This window comes from Lepisma saccharinum, chromosome 9 (assembly GCF_977018435.1).
Source record: "Lepisma saccharinum chromosome 9, izLepSacc3.1, whole genome shotgun sequence".
Lineage (NCBI taxonomy): Eukaryota > Metazoa > Arthropoda > Insecta > Zygentoma > Lepismatidae > Lepisma > Lepisma saccharinum.
Genome location: NC_139237.1, coordinates 83755317 through 83773412, shown reverse-complemented (window position 1 = coordinate 83773412; position 18096 = coordinate 83755317). Strand labels below are relative to the sequence as shown.

General features: G+C 42.4%; 1 long non-coding RNA gene across 1 annotated transcript in view; it reads left to right on the top strand.

The window, feature by feature from the left end:
* LOC145992201 (uncharacterized) overlaps positions 1-1590 on the top strand; it is a 223757-nt gene extending 222167 nt beyond the window's left edge. Inside the window, exon 3 of the long non-coding RNA XR_014442137.1 lies at positions 225-1590. This is a non-coding gene — a long non-coding RNA (uncharacterized LOC145992201). The remainder of the gene's footprint in view (positions 1-224) is intronic.
* The last annotated feature ends 16506 nt before the right edge of the window (positions 1591-18096 follow it).

Here is an 18096-nt window from a genome sequence, read left to right as displayed (position 1 = left end):
GCAATGGGGATTGTTGCACTTGTCGCATCTCACCTCTCCTACATTCTGTCTCGTGTAAGAGTGGAATGCAACTTGCAAAGAAGAAATATTATCTGTGTCACTCTCCCTTTTTGGCATATCAATAAAAAATGTTAAGTGATCTACCTTGCTGCTGTATTTTTTTTCTCTCGACACTTTGCAAACATAGGACAGCAACACTTTCGATTCAAAATTTTCTTTTACAGGATTCATAGCATTGGCAGGTTCAGGTGATGGCTGCTGACTAGATCAACGAGACGACACAGGACCCTCAACTGGTGCAGGACCTTTTCTCAGAGTCCGTGGTTCAGTATCGAAGGCTGACCCATCAAACTTAGACGACCTCAAAGCTCCATGTACATAATCTTTCATCATATCTAGAATTTCTAGGAGGAATTCACTGGCGTCATGGATCTTTGAGCTAGTATGGTTTGGTTGAAGAGGGTGAAGTTTTAAATTTCCTCAAAACACATGACAATTTCTCATTGTGATAGAGGACATGTAACAGACACTTTTGCACCGTGTAATAAGACAGCTCAGATGAAACCGCAACAATGTCCTCTACGAATGGTATCAAAGCTAGTAGAGCCTGCAACGTAGCATTCAGGTAACATGTTTTTCCGTGATTAGGGAATCCAATTTTATGTGGCTCTACAGACACTGAGAAGGTACGGCCAAGCAACGAATTTTCGACCAACTCATTGTGAATTTCTTTATCCTCCCAGTCATTGCAGTTTTTGTGAATCCTGCTTTTATTGTATGTGTATATGTTGTATATTATTGTATTGTATTATATATATATGTGTATATACTTTTATGTTAATAGTTATGTAGTAGCTTGGAACACGCCTCATATATATACAATATAAACTTTGGCGTAGATTATGAGTTTCAGCATTTGTTCTTTTTGGCAGCAAGTTAAGATCTGGAAGTTGTTTATCGGTCGTAACAATGTGTTGAAAGCTGTCTTAAGATCAAGCAGCCACGATCTTGCTAAGCTACGGCAATTCGAAAGAAAACGCGAAAGTATAGGCTGTCTTTCCCACGTTATATCTGCCGTGTTCCTTGGTGGACTGTAATGAAACTAATATATGTTAATACGAAAGTATTTGCCAAATTTTGCTACGTGGGCGGAGAAGATAGTAATGCTCGTGCAAAGGAAACCTTGTACATTTTATTTAAATTTGCTTCACATTACATTGTTTTCTTTTTTCCCATTTCATTAATTCTATTACAACTTCGCCCGACGTTGAAGGGAGAAAGGGGTGCTGGATGAAGCAATACTCTGTAGTCAAATTAAATACCGTAAATAATGTTTAAAACTCAGTTGTAATAGGGTGATTGTAATAATTTGTATACGTTACTAGTTATGTTTCACATGTGTTCTTTATTAATCTGGGTTTTATAACAAAGTATTTGTCAGGTAAAGACAACAGTTTTTGTAATGACTTGAGGGCGCCGAAAAAACTGCATGTAAGGAGTGAAGTACGGTGGCGCGTGACTTTTATGTGGTTTTACTGTTGAGATCTGGGTTGTATGCGGAATTCTGACGCCTGCAATTAAAAGATTGGACTCCTAGCCTGTGTCTTCAGCGTCTTTTTCGAACTTAGTTCATCCTGGGATACTCGAGCATCTCAAGGAAAAGGTAAATTGCTTTTGCAATTTCTAATTGATAAGTGGTGTGTTACCGGCAGAATTTTTCGAGGGAGGGGCCAGGTCTGTGGCTGCTATTTGGGGGGACCTGGGCAGTTGCCTAAGACTTTTTTTTTGCCACTTTGCCCCCATATTATGGCCTCTTAATGCTTGTCTACCAAGAGAAAATAACTGCCCTCGCCCCCCTCTTACCCAGTTTTGGCTCCCAGTCGCCGATACTGGTAAGAAGTATTCGGATAGTTCTGAATTTTGCAAATAAAAAACGTTTTCAAATTTCATATATTATACCAGAACCATTGAACAGCCTAGATAATTCTGTTTAAAAAATAGTATATTTATAAATTAAATTATACGCATTAGCCCGCTACGGGTTACCCAAAGGGAGAGAGACATTTTCACCTGGGTGTCAAAACTGGATGGAGAAGGACATATTACTTTCTCTTAGTAGACAAGTTTCAGTTTGTTTTAGGTCCACTTTTATGCACAGCTAGATTAATTGGGACTGGACCTACAGTTGCATACCCCTTCAATCGCCGCCACTGCTGGTAGCCTTGCATCAATGATTATAAAACTAAAAGTACCCAATATCGCAGACTGCAGACTTCCGGAGACTGCGTCTCTACACAACACACATTCATCTATGCAAGGACAAAATTGTAATTTTTAAAAGTTTGAAAACTCGTCTGTTATTTTCGTAGCTTTTTATAGGTTCACATTCAATATTTCATGGTTTGAGGAGGGGCATGGCCCCTCCCCTGGGTATGGGCCTGGTTACCGGCAAGCCTACATAAATTGTCAGAGGTAGACTGTTCGTTCCTCATAAAATCTCGGTCACGGACTATAATGGGATCGAGAGCCTTCGACACAAAATCACCGAAATTGAAGATTCTGGATAACCCGAACTCTGGGACTAGGAATCTCAAGCCTCGAGGGATTCCTGAGCCTATAGCAGAGGTTTGCTAGAACCAACAACCATCTAACGCTCCCGGGTCGACCTTGCAATATTTCCATGCAGTGGTCCACTCTCTTTCCTGTTAGATTTGCTTAGTGTCCCTGGAGAAGCCGGACCTGGCCGCCTGATCGGAATACTGTACTCTTCCCGAAGGAACTTTTTCTAGAGGCAATTCGATCTCCCACATCGGAGACCCTACTTTTACAACCAGTTTCATTCTGGCTGGAACATTTCTTTGTAGTCTTGGGACCATGGATCTGTTCGACACCAGATCGAACCTCAATGTAGTTTTATCCAGATCATCACGTGCTTTCCTGAAGGAAACGACTTAGGTTTGAGCTGTAAAATGACAGCTCATCCAGGAATGCAGCTGAAGTCATTGTTTCTGACCTACGAACAGGCGTTGAGATGTTACTTTGTCCGTGTGCTTCTACTGATTTATTTGGGGTTAACTGCATCTTCAGAGCTTCTACTGACTTATTTGGGGTTGACTGAATCTTCCGAGCTACTGACTTATTTGGGGTTGACTGAATCTTCCGAGCTACTGACTTATTTTGGGTTGACTGCATCTTCCGAGCTACTACTGACTTATTTGGGGTTAACTACATCTTACGAGTTTCTACTGACTTATTTTGGGTTAACTGCATCTTCCGAGCTTCTACTGACTTATTTGGGGTGAACTTCATCTTCCGAGCTTCTACTGACTTATTTGGGGTGAACTTCATCTTCCGAGCTTCTACTGACTTATTTGGGGTTAACTCCATCTTCCGAGCTTCTACTGACTTATTTGGGGTTAACTGCATCTTCCAACCAAGTGCAATTACACGAAACGTACGGAAGCAAGTCTTCGCAACAGCACAGATCATAATGTCCCCCGTCAACAGTGAGTAGCAGTTAAGGAGATTGCATCGAATGGGGAATAGCAACCTTAGGATCGCGGTATGGCGGTTCTGCTAGACATTTCTGAGGACAGGAGAACAACGTGCATGAGTGTTGAACATGCCAAACAACAGTGATTCGTCGACAAGCGGCAATATTTTGCATTCGCTAGTGAATGTTAATCCAACTTAAGAATTTGACTTTGTTCGACCAGATCTTTGGCCATTATGGAGAAAAAGGTTTGAACGTTATCTAAGTGTTTCGGGTGTAATGAACAAATTGGAAGAAGAGAAAGTCAACCTACTTCTGTATGTAATGTGTCCGAAAAGTGAGGAATCTTTTCTTAGTTTTCCTGAACCACGTACTGTGTGTGACTTGATGAAAATGTTCGATTCCGTGTTTCTACCCCACCGTAACGTTATTTTCGAACGATATAAGCATAATACTAGAGTATAAAATGTGGGGGAACTCGCTGATCATGGATCTGCATAGACTGGCAGAACAGGGAGAGTTTGGTAATCTAAGGACGACATGATTGTGGACAGGATCGTGGTCGGAATAGCTGATAAACGTGTCTCCGACAAACTACAGATGCAGCGAGAGTTGGCCCTTCCGGAGGCACTTAATTGGGTTAAGCAGTATGAACAACAGAAGAAATTCCATGAATTAGCCGACCAAGGCCTGGTGCAACAAGTCAGCAGATGACCGGCAAGAACTAAGCTAGTAGAACCGGAAGTGCATCCAACCGAAGAGACAATTATCGACCAGTAACTCGGAGTAAGTACAACACAAACTTAGAAAAACCGAAGTATTGTCCCTTCTATGGAGGACCATTTCACCCAAAATTGAAAAAAATGGTCCGCTAGAACAGTGCAGGTAACTGTAAAAAAGTAGGACATTTTGTTCGAGTTTGTAGGAAGAAAAACATGAAAACAACCATCATTTTAAATTTCGTAATGTTAATGAACAAAAGAACTAGTGTGGATGATAATTTTGTAGGAAATATTAAAGATCTAATTACAATTCAGAATTCAGTTGTTATTGTTCAATTTTTATTAAGAAACTTGGTACTAATGTTAATTTTCTGATCGATAGCGGTGATGATCGTGTCTGTGTACCTGATAATATTACTTCCAAATATGCTGCGAAGTACGAAGCAAACTGGCCTTAAAGGACCCGATGGTACACAATTCAAGGTGTATGGTACCTTATTGCCATAGATTATTATTCAGTTTTTTTAGATATTTCCATTGAAACAAATGACTGAAGATGTGATAGTAACAAAAATGAAACATTTATTTGCTATATATGGTGTTTGTAAAGAGTACAACTTCGTACACCAATCAGATTCGCCATATTATAGTTTGTCTCAAGGACAAGTAGAAGCTACTGTTAAAATTGCAAAGAATTTGATAATGAAGAATGATGTATGTAAAACTTTGCTTGTATGCAGAAATGCTCCATTAACAAATGACTATTCTCCTGCAGAACTAGTTCTGAACTGGAAATTAAGATCTGATTTACCAATGTTATCTAAACAATGTACCTAGGGTATTGATTTGATTTGATTTTGGATTTGATTTAGTTTATTTTACTTCGCGTTTTGTGCCTCTTGGCTAATTTGCGAAGATGGGGATGAGTGATGAAATGATGAAATTGATGAATGGACATTCACAAACAACCAAGCCCGACCGGGAATCGAACCCGGGACCCTTGGCGTCGCAGCGCGATGTACCTAGGGTATTGAATCGTCGACAACTTGTGCATAAGAATAAGTTTATACAGAACAAACAAGCTGATGCTTATAACAAAAGTCATAGCTAGACATTTAAGAGACCTTAAGGTTTAGTGAGAGGATCTGGGTTAAAGATTTAAAGCAATATGTTCGAGTTAAGGCTAAATTAAAATATTCTAGGTCATACTTGATAATAGAAACAAACGCTGGTACTTACCGTAGAAATAGATGCCACCTCATTCCTACTCCTCGGGTAATGAGTCCCAAGTTTTGACAGAGATGATATTGTATTTCCTGAAAGGGCTCAGGTTAGTATGACGCCAAATACTTGTAATACACCAGGTAGAAATAATGGAAGGTGAGGGGTTAGTGAAGTTGCGACCCCGAAGGGAAAGACACCCTCCAGAATGGGTGAAAGATTACGTTTAAGTCTTTGTTATTAATATTGGTATAGTTAGGATTAAAAGTTTGCTGATCTTAAATTGGAATTAAGATGCAGAAAATTTAAGATATTAAAAGTGTGTTACGTTAGATTTCTGTAGCTTATGTAAACAAAATATTCAGCTTCAATAAAGGAGGACGATGATGTATAAGTAGCTGCCACATAGGCAACCAAAGCTGCACATTGCCAGTGTCTGGGGCAGTACATCATCACACACACAGCCGGAAACATTGCTTATCTTCTATCCTGCAAACATGACAAAATTGTTGTTAGAAGATATATGCAGTGAATGGAATAGAATTGTAGTGAACCGAGATAAAGTGTGATTGTTAGAAGATAGTGTTATATCATAAACGGACTAAGTGAAGTTATATTAGATAATTTCAAATAAAATTGTACTGAATAGAGGTAAATAGTAGTTGTTGTTATATGATAATTTTCTGTCTCACATGTTAAGTGAAGTTAATATATTCCGTGAATTGGAATAGAATGTGCGTGAATTGAGAAATTGTGATGCTAAGTCAGTATATTCAGTGAATTTTAATTGAATTTTTGTTAATTGAAATAAATTGTGGTTGTTAGAATATAGTGCTTTATCATAAACTGGCTACGTGAAATACTATATATTTGGTGAATTATAAAAAAAATTAGTGAATTGAGAAAAATTGTTGTTTGATAGTGCTCTATTATAGGCGGACTAAGTGAAGTTATATATTTTCAGTGAATTGGAATGTAGTTTTAGTGAATTGAGAAATTGTGGTTATTATAAAATATGTTCTATCATAAACAGGCTAAGTAAAGTCCCTTATATTCGGTGAACGGGAATATAGTCTTAGTAAGTTGAGGTAAATTGTAGTAGTAGTGCAGGTGACCGGGTTCTGAAACCGAAAATGAGGCTCGGTGAGGCTCGCCTTAATGGATTTCTCTCGTAAGGCATGAGCCTCATTTTCTCGCAGTGTTGCCAGCTCACCCCAAGAATATTTCACCATGTGATATTTTACAGGCGAAGCTAACCTACAAATGGGAGTTGGCAACACTGGCAACATCAATTGCGGTTTAGTGTTGCCAACTCACCTCAAGAATATTTCACTATGTGATATTTTACAGGCGAAGCTAACTTATAGTAGTAGGTGGAAGGGGCGATCCTGGCTGGGTCCTTTGACCTACTTTAAACAACCGACAGTGTTGCCAACTCCTCACTCGAAAAAATCACCAAGGTTTTTTTTTTGGGTATAACCTGACCTCAAGCAAGGAGCTGGCAACGCTTGAGGCTTTCTCGCAGTGTTGCCAACTCACCCCAAGAATATTTCACCATGTGATATTTTACAAGCGAAGATAACCTACGAATGGGAGTTGGCAACACTGGCAACATCAATTGCGGTTCAGTGTTGCCAACTCACCTCAAGAATATTTCACCATGTGATATTTTACAGGCGAAGCTAACCTACGAATGGGAGTTGGCAACACTGGCAACATCAATTGGCGATCAGTGTTGCCAAATCACCTCAAGAATATTTCACCATGTGATATTTGACAGGCGAAGCTAACCTACGAATGGGAGTTGGCAACACTGACTAGTGGAGGTAGCCGGGTTCACCAGCATCAATTGGCGATCAGTGTTGCTAACTCACCCCAAGAATATTTCACCATGTGATATTTTACAAGCGAAGCTAACCTACGAATGGGAGTTAGCAACACTAGCAACATCAATTGCGGTTCAGTGTTGCCAACTCACCCTAAGAATATTTCACCATGTGATATTTTACAAGCGAAGCTAACCTACGAATAAGAGTTAGCAACACTGATTAGTGTAATCAGCTCAGTTGAGCGCCATCAATTGGCGATCAGTGTTGCCAACTCACCCCAAGAATATTTCACCATATGATATTTTACAAGCAAAGATAACCTACGAATGGGAGTTGGCAATATTGACTAGTGGAGGTGCACGGGTTCACCACCATCAATTGTGGTTCAGTGTTGCCAACTCACCCCAAGAATATTCCACCATGTGATATTTTACAGACGAAGCTAACCTACAAATGGGAGTTGGCAACACTGACTAGTGTAATCAACTCGGTTCTGCGCCATCAATTGCGGTTCAGTGTTGCCAACTCACCCCAAGAATATTTTACCATATGATATTTTATTTCCAAGTCCCGGGGACACCAATGTATATCGTGACTTTTGTAAACCTCTCTCGGGAACGATGTGCCACACACACGCGCGCGCGCCTATCGGCAGATTACGTTTCGCGTATTTATTCGTTGCGCTGACACAGCGTGATGAGTAAATAATGCATTTTCTCATTTCTGAAGTACGAATGCACTTTATCGTAATCTTCCAAGTCCCGGGGGACACTAATGTTTGTATATCGTGACCTTTGTAAACCTCTCTCGGGAACGATGTGCCACACGCACGCGCGTGCTGGCGCCTCTTATTATTTTTGTATTGTGACTCAAGCAAACAAACAAATAATTTTTTTTATTTTTTTAGGATTCCTAGCCTCTAACCTCGCCAGGGTGCGTGGTGCTCAACCCAAAAAGGTTCTAACGGCTGTGGTTATGGATAACCACACCTCTGTAGAGTTTTCATGTGTTTTTTTTCTCTCAAACTTCCATGAAACTCTACAGAGGACCTCCGTAATGCATGCAACGTGTACTAACGACTCTAGTGTTATTTGGTGTTGTAATATTTTTGGATATAGAGTTTTATTGTGAGATATGTTTATTATAATATTTTTGATGAAGATGGAGAATGTGTGTGTTATAAAAACTAAAGTTGCATGCTTTTTTTTTCTAGTGTGTGTGTGTGCTTCATGTTCGACAGCATCTGTAACGATAAAAAAAGAATTTTATTGTTAATTTTCTCATGTAAAAACAACAAAATTTTGTGCAAATTCTGATTGTCTCGTGCTATAGTGCAAAAAAACTGATGAAAAAAAGATATTGTAACTGATAATTGGTGAAATTGACATTGTAACTGATCTGAACTAGAGAAATTCGTATTATTATTGTGCTAGCACAAAATTTTTATTGTAACTGATTGTGCAAGAAAAAGATGTTAAACCTGTTAAAACTGCTCTGTGACCCTCTCGTTCTTCACGTCGTACGCGAAAGACTTCTCTGCAATCAGGATGACGCTGCACACGGTGTCATCGGGCAAGGCTTCGTGGAACTCGCAGACGATTTTAATGTTGGTGCGATCGTTGACCACCACCTGCTTCCTCTTCGTCGTGTTGATGACGAACATCGGCCTGCGGATTTTGAATTCGCTGGGCGTGTAGTACATGTCCACGTTTCCCTCGGTCACGCGCTTGTAAGCCGTGTAAGCTTCGTAAAGTTTGAGGTAATCGTCTTTGGTCATGTCGAGGTTGTAATTCTCGCGCGGGAACACTTCGTTGCGTCCATTCTTCAGATAAATGTTCTTGATCTTGCAGTCGTCGAACTTGCTGGAATCTTTTTCCTGGTTGTTATCGCGCCCGGTCTGAAAGAGTACCACGACGAAATCTGGCATGTCGAACTGTATGTTGTTGAACTGAGTCGTCACGTCGAATTCCATGTGACTTCCCGACGCCAACTTCTGTACGCACTGGTAACCGTGAAAGTGAATCGGCACCTGCGGACTCTTCAAGATCTCCGCTTTGTACTTGAGGGCGTAGTTCGTCTCGTATTCCACGATCGGCATTCTCAATTCCATGCTTCGGATGACGCACTTGGCTGCTTCGGGTAATGTGTTGGCTATCGGCGTGCCGTCGGCGTTCAAGTTGGTGTATCGCATCAGTGCGCCGTTGTCGTTGGCCGCTCTTCGAAACGTGACGCGCAATCCTCCCTTCCACATGATCTCTTTGTAGTCGGAGAAGAATCCCGGCAGCAGACGCATGGGAAAGAGCACCGTGTGACTTCTCGTCGATATTTTTGTTCCCGCTTCGAATCCTCCCGCTTGATAGTATGCCGCGTCTGTTTTGGATAATTTCAATGTTCCCACTGCCGTCGACGTGATACCTGGATAATCGATTCTGTCGATGACGGTGTTGTGTTTCCTCACCTCCACCTGCGAGAACAGGTGAGGCACGAAGTTGTCCACGAGTTTCAAATTTGCATTGGGTGGAAACGCTTCTCCGCTTTCTTTCTTCACTACGTCGAATTGAAGGTAGAGGTCCGCTCTGTGAGGATGAACAAACCCGTCCCCTACGTCCACGTCGTATTCGATCTCCCTGTTCGCTTCTTGAGATTAGCGAACGTGCGACGGTTCGGAGGGAAAGATTGCAATTCGTAACTTTCGATTTGTTCCATTTTTACTATGTATGGTTATTTATTATACGTTGATCTCCACGATGGCCGTCGTAGTGGCACCTGCGAAATCCACCACCTCGTCTTTCTCGTTCGTCACTACCAACTCTATGTCGTCTATGCGGTTGCGACATACTGGAAAATAGATCGGCGAAGAGGGCGTGTAGATGATCGGTTCCATGAATTCGGAATTGGGTTTGAATGTGGCGATGATTCCCGTCTGCTTGTGACTTCCCAGCAACTCCCCGTCCGAAGATTTAGTGATCATGCCTTCCGCCACGTTACAGTGAACGTTCAGAGTCTCTATGGCCAGAAATTTAGGAATGTTTGCTGCCGTGTGCTTGATGCCAGCTTCGAGTTTTGTGTTGTTCTCGAAACCTAAAAGTTCTCCCATGGTGCCCAGGTCCACGGTCTCCGTCGCCGACACGATTTCCACTCTGTGCGTGACCGAATTTTGAGAAAGGTACGTGCCTTTGGGTAATTGAGCTTGCAAAGTGGAAAGATTGTATTGACCTGGCGTGACGACGATGTGTTCGCTTCCGACGCTAATTTTGTTGTTGTGATGCGTGACGTTAGGTATGAGGTACATGCTGTAGAATGCACGCAAAGCTACGGATTTAGGATAGACGATGTCGTCGTGCAGCGTGAGTTTCAAGATTGAAGATTCGCTCGTGAGATGGAACACGCCCATTGTGTTTAAGATTCCACAATGCTTTCTGAAAATGTTCCACCGACGGGTTATTTATTTTAGACATGTATGCGAGAACAGAAAGGCAAAGGTGGCCGCAGTTAACATCGGTGAAACCCTGGATGCGTTTGTCATTGTAGTAGAGGTTGGCAACACTGAGATACTTCACCAACCTGGCAGGTGGTGTGCCACCGAACGAATCGAAAACAAATGCATTGTTATCGTTAATTTTGAGGTAGCATATCCAATGTGTACCAGGATTTTTGTAATTGTCCAGGTTGACCACGCCATACTCCTTTTTCTTCACAGCAGAGGGTAGAGAATCGGACATGAAAACACCCCTGAAGTTTCTTATTCCCAACAGTTCGATTAGAGATTCAATATCGAAGTTGGACAGGGCTTCTTCTTTTTTTTATATTTTTTCAAAGCATCGAGGTTGCTTTTTTGCTTTTTGGTTATACCTTTCCCCTTCTTCTCCATAGCCAGATTGTGACGTTTTTGTTCTTCCAGTTCCGCCTTGTTCTTCTTCGAGTCGATGACGGTTTTCGCGATGGCGGCGCTTCCGCCGGCCAAACTTCCAACGGCCCCCAATGCTGCCAGGATGGCCGGGATGCTGAATATGAAACCTCCGATTTTTTGCTGTTTCCGCGAACGCTGCAAGCGTCTCAATTGAGGTGTGCTGAGAAGTAATTTCATTCCGTGTCCTTTCGTCAAGCAAGAACGTTTCTTCTCGCGTTGTTTCTTGGTGAGTAACCCATCGAGGGCACCTAGATTTTTCAGATTGGAGTATGGTATCTGGTACACGACACCCTTGGGCTTCATGTTGATGCTCTATATGTTATCTTCACGGTATGTTATTTATATATATGTTCTGAGATTTTTTTTGTTTTGTGTAATTTTTTTCGGTATGTTATTTATATATAAATGTTCTGAGATTTTTTTTGTTGCGTGTAATTTTTTTTTCAAGGATATACTCCGCGCAGAGCCCTTACACAAATTCTATTACGTGCTTTGTTTTCTTACCAAGAAGTTCCTTTGTACCCTTGTACACGATTTGAGTTTTGTTCTCGATTAAAATAGCTAGCTTCTCGTCGGATAACATGTTAGCGTATCGATCTGGTAAAAATAGACTGTATTGTGCGTTGAGCAACAGACGCGCCTTGGGACCATACTGGGTAGAAACAATTGAACCGGAAGTTATCGTGTAAGGTTTGTCCACTTCCAATTCCTGAATTTTTACATACTCTACTGACAAATTTAGCATTTGTTTTAATGCTTGGAGGTCACTCATTTTTTCAGTCGTCATATTGAAGAGAAATTTTCAGTGTGTGTGTTAGAGAAATTTAATTTTTTTCACAATGTGTGTTATTTATATATACACTGAAGATTATTTTTTTTCACGATGTGTGTTATTTTATATATATTTTTTTTTCACGAGATTTTTGTATCGAAGATTTTTTTTGTCTGTGTTAGAGGAAGAAAGTTTGTGCTTCGGAAAATGCGATGATGTGCGTGATGATATCTTCCGTCTCTTGTTTCGACTTATGCCAATCATCTGTGAATCGTCTTCTCCCCTGCCTCGCCTCATGCAGTTCATCTAACCTATTGTTTAATTTTTCCCCTGCGGCCGAAAAAAGAGTGTCGAGATCGTCGCACCTCATGCCGCTAATTTCCCGAAGATAATCCTTGACAGCCATTTCACAAGGGATGCGAAATTCCGGCGTTGATCTCGCTATGATCAAAAATTTTCTTATATCCTCACAATCTCCGTTTACTGCATGTTTGAATATTTTACACAGTAGTTCGTGTGGCAAGTCGGTTATACCAGACATGATGTTTTTTTTTTTTACTGTATGTTATTTATATACCCCACCCAAGTTTTTGTTTTGTGTTCATGGCTATGGTGGTGCCCAGTGCCGCAACTCTTTCTCCCAGCGATGCGTCTCTGCTGACGAATCTTTCGAAAGCTGCGTGCTCTAATTTTCTGTCTGCTTCGTGACGTGCATCTAGATCGGTGCGAGTGGTGTTGTAGGCGATGTCGTGATCTTTGCATGCGGCGTCCAACGGATTTACACCCTTGTCTCCTCTCTCCAATCTTTTCTCGAGTTTGGTACCCGGTCCGCAGTACTGGTAGCCGGGTAAATGCATCTCGAAAGGTAACTTGTTGATGATGTCGTTCACGAGTCCCTTTCCTTCGACCATGTTCCAGAATCTCGGAGGCAGCGTGTTGATAATTTTAATGAGGTAACCTATGCCCTTGTCGTCGTTCACGATGAAGTTGGAAAGTTTGGCGCTGATCATGTCCACAATTCCTACCTTCTCGTTGTAGAAATTACGATTGCCTGCATTCTCCTCTCCTGCAATAACCAACAATCGGTCTATGAGCTTGCGCACGTCGTCCACCCAAACGAACTCTTTGGGTAGGGTGTTGTAGAGTTTGACGCCGCTGCCTGTTTTGACCTGGTTCCATATCGGCTTGATGAGATTTCTGTACTTCTCGCCGCTGCTCGATTTCACCCTATTCTGCGAGGCGTCGTTGTTCTGGTACAAGGCATCCGTCATGATCAAAATTTCCTTGTAACTCTGGTAATCTTCGTCGGTGTAATCTTTCGGCTGCTTTTTGGCAACGAGTTCCCACAGTCCCACCGTACCCGGATACCTGTTCCAACTATTCTTCTCGCCTAAATTAACTTTAATGTCGTTGCCTTCGAAGGTCACCTTCGATTTTCCAATCTTCCAAACCACACCGCCGCCCTCGTTGCTCTCCATGCTCGGATACAATCCGAACACTTCATCCTTGTCGAATTTCCCCGTGCTCAGGTAGTCTCGTGCCAAAGGTCCCAACTCGATCTTATCCAAAGACGACGACGTGCTACCTATGGCTTGACGTCGTGCCGGTACGTCCTTCAGTTCGAACGGCGTCGAAGGAATGCTCGAAATAGGCGTGGGTACGGCGTAACTTTTAGCTGCAAGTGGTACGAGTTCGTTGATCAAATTTTTATTTTGTTCCGTGACGCCTTTAATTTCTTTACCTAGATCGCTGATGGCGTCGATCACAGGTTGATCTTGACGTTTCTTCTCTTCGTAGAATCCGCGATTCTCGGATTTCCAACCTTTGAAGCGTTTCGCGAGGTAATCGCGGAGCTTGAGATTTTCGTCTTCGATTTTTCGTTTCGTCATAACGTTATTTATACACGTCGTTTCTCACAACGTTGCAACGTTTAGAAAGTCGTTGATTTTGTTTCTGTATTTTCCGTCGTTGGGTTTCCTTGTCATGTCGATCGTTGCGAATCCGAAATCGTCACTGTTCCAACAGTGGGAGCAGCAGCGTTCCGAAAATTGATTGTAGTTCATGTCTCCGCCTACGTAGTCATCGTACGCGTGCTTGAGGTTGGTGTGATCTTGACGAAACAAACATATGAAATTAGTGTTGTCGCGTACTAACTGTTTTGGAATTTTGGAAAACGTTTGAGCTAGGAAGAAGCAATCTATTCCTTTGTGACGACCTTGCGTGAAAAAATTGCGAATTTCATTTTGATTTTCCAGGATGACATCGTCGAACACAACGACTGAATTTTCACGACAATCGTCGAGTGGTTTTATTTCCGAAGCGAACGTTGCAATGTCTAGACCATCGTACAGTTTCATCAGTTGCTGGTATTTGGATTGCTCCAAACTTTTCGAGAACACGTACAGGTGCCTGTTCTTCCAATCTAACCAATTCGGTGCGAGGAGAAAATTGTCCACGAGCAGTGTCGTTTTCCCACACCCCGAAGGACCTACGATCAGACAGCGGATGCTGTCGGGAAGCAACTCGCCGTTCCTTTTCTTTTTTCGATTTTCCGAATCAGGTAGACGTTTCACGACATTCCACGCACTCATAGAATCACTTCGTTTGAATCGATCCAACTCGTGTCCGGAAGTCCCAGCCATTTCACCAAAAGTTTGTCGCCTCTCTTACGCAAAACTTTTTCGATAAGGTACGTGTCGGGGTATTTCGTTTTAGAGAGTTCCTCCTCGTAGAAGCGCCCCAATAAAATTTCACCGCCACTGTCCTTTATTATATACGTGTGACGGTTTCCGGGTAGAACTCGAACCACGGTAAAAAGTTCCGTGCTCCAGTTTCGTGTGAAACCCCTGTCGAACGTTTGCTTCAATTTACTGACCCTCACCTGGTCTCCAATTTTGTATTTTGATTTCTTGGTAGTCGTGGGAGTGTACTTTGGACAGTAAACTGTAGAAATTAAACGCTGCTCGTCGGACTTGGTAACGTCAACTGGCTTCATGCCTATCGTTCCGTGCACCGTATTATTATAGGTATCGACGAGTTCCGGCAGAATGTCGACCCATTTGTAATTTCCCCGAAGCGTGAATCGTTTCCACATGTGTGTTTTCAAGGTTCGATTAAATCTTTCCACGATGCTGGCTTTGATGTGACTGAAAGTCGAATAATGTCGAATGTCATGTTTTTGAATAAACTTTTGGAATACGGCATTGTAAAATTCTTTACCGTTGTCTGTTTGCAAAAACCGTGGTCGTCTGCCGCCGCTTTCGCGAAAAATTGTCTTGAATGCTTCCGTGACGCACGTCCCCGTTTTCGCCTTCAAAGGTAGAGCCCATGCGAATTTCGAAAATGTGTCTATGACTGTGAGGAGGTACTTGTTGCCCTTGTTCAATTTATGTACGTTTTTTAGATTGCCGCTGCTCATCTCCACGAGGTCACTTTGCCAGAGGTCGTCGATGCCCTTGGTTACCACCGCCAAACGTTCGTAGTTGCGGCGTGCAGGTTTATGCAATTCTTGGACGATGGCTTGCCTAGACATTTTTTTAGAGATTACGTTTGAAGAGAAGCACCAGCGTGATGGGATTCAAAGAGGGTGGCACCTCACCTGTGTTTTGAACGATCAGCTTATCGCCGGCACTCATGTCGAAAACGGTAAGATCTTCGTCTTCGTGTATTTCATATACGTTGCGCGTTTCGTTCCAACGTGCCAGAGGAATGTTTCCTGCTTTCTGAACACCACGATTCGATATTAAGGTCATGGTGGGAACGCTAGCTTTTCTGCCGTGAGACCAGTACGAAAATTCGTTTATCTGAATCGTGCCATCGAGGAGAAACTTGTAGTACGGATGATAAGGATGCAACATGTACAGTTTGTTACCTTCGACGAACGTGGAGATTCTCTGTTGATTGGGTACGCTGTTGATTTCGATGGCTTGCAGAGAATGCAGTTTAGCGAATTTAGTATCGACGCTAACGAGGTTGCTGTGAAGCTGTCCCAGTGTATTTTGTACGGGCAACAAATGCTCGACTATGGTATCCGTTACGGTAGAAAATGACGGTTTGATTTTCACTTCCACGTTCAACTGCTTGTAGTTTTCGTTAAGTTCTTGTAACTTGGCACCGAAAGAGGCCAGCGTCGATTCCTGCGTGGATTCCAGCACTCCAACTTGATCCCTGATGTTGACGACAATACTCTGAAGGTTCTCGACTTGATTCAATTTCGAACTTTTCTCGGTGAGATCGTTCACGATGCTTCGCATCTCGGTAAACTGCGTGTGAAGGTCTGCGACGCTCTGCGAAGTGGGCAGCGTCGACACCAGCGAAGCAAGTTCGTCTCGAATCTGTTCCACGTTCGCCGTTTCCGTTTCTAGTCGTTTCAGCATACGTGATATGTTCCTTTTTAAAGCGTGTAATTCTTTGGAGGTGGGGAGATTGGCCACCCTACTCTCGAGATCGCTCAACGAACTTTTGATGTCGCTCGATTCGGATAGTGCCGTCACCGCCGTTTTCAATTTTTCTAAATCTTCGCTCGAAGGTACGCTCGTCCGTAACGATTCCAAGTCACCCTGTATGTTGTCCAGCACGTGATGAAAATGAGCAAGATTGGATTCGACGTTCAAATTTTCTAAATATTCGATCTTCTGCTGAACCGTGCTTAACGTGTCTTGAATGCTTGTTAACGCGTTCGCTTCAGCGTGAATATTTTTAATTTCTTCGTTGATCAACTCCAGAGACGCCTGAAGCGTAGCGATGGTGGTTTGAATGTGTTCGAAATCTTGATAAGCCTCCAATTGAATTTTTATGTTCGCAACGCTTTTGCCGATGACCTGCAGTTCGTCTGACGATGGTAGGTTCGTCATTGTATCTTCCAAAGTCTGTAACTTGGATTTAATTTCTTCCAACGTGCCGGTGAATTCTTCTTGTAATTTGGAAACAACGACATGCAAGCGTTCTACATCAATATCCTTCACGACAGTTTGAAGTTCAGAGAAATTCTTTTCGATTGCGGAAGTTCGTTCTTCGATTTCGAGTTTCAATTTTTCCAAATCTTCATTTTTCGATTGAAATTGCTGTAATTTGGCCAAATCATTTTGAAGCGAATCCACGCTCAACTGTATATTTTGAACGCTGTCATAAGAAGGTACGTCGACATAATTTTTTATGAGCGTTTTCAGTTCGGAATCGATTTTCAGAATAGGGTCGAGACATTGTGTTTGGAGCGTAGCGATCTCGGACGCTAAACTTTTGTTTAAGGTCTCCTGCAAAGCGATCAAATCGCTCCTAAACTTTTTAATTCGGACGTCCAACATGAGAATCTCTTCTGCGTGGTCTACACGCTTGGTGTTGCCGAAAATATCGTTAGGCATTTTGGTTAACGGTTATTTATAATAGGATAGACGATTCGTAATTCTACGAAGAGAGGAACGAGTTTGTCGTAATCTCCCAGGAGTTGAACGTAAAGATAATCTCCTGCGGAAACATCGTACGTAATGTTAGAAAGCATCTTGTCGTGCTTGATTCGAAAAATGTTTTTGCCGGTAGATATTTTGATTTCGCCTACGTTTTCCGGATTCACGGTGATTTGAAGTTTCCCACCGATCGGAATTTCGTAAAAATGTAAATTGTTGTTGAAGATGTAAAAAGTTTTGCCGACGTCTTCATCCAATTTCGTCCAAATGCTGTTGAGATGAATGATCAACAGACCGTTGAGTTTAGGTAACACGGAAGGTAAGACTTCATGATCTGGTATGGACGGTGCAGTTTCCATGATGATTTTTTTTTGAAACCGAACAAGTTCATAGGCATGGTGGTTTATTTGCACTGTGTGCAATTCTTATTTATTTCTAAACGACGATGTCCCCAAGGCAATGTGTGGATTCCACACTCGAGGACGCACCTCTTGTCGTCGTTGGGATCCAGGGCAATCTTCCTCACCTTGTTGGTGGTCAACACATGGTCGACGCTCTGGATGCGCTGTTCTGCTCTTAGAATCGACGACCTGGTTTTGAGGCAATCCACGAAGTCCTCGAATGTGAGATGCTCCCGAACCACCTGTCTGCCGACACCCTTGGCCTTCTTGGTAACGCTGCCCTCGGCTTTGATGGTATAGGCCTTGGCGCGAAGACCTGCAAACTCGAGAATCACGTCTCCGTCCT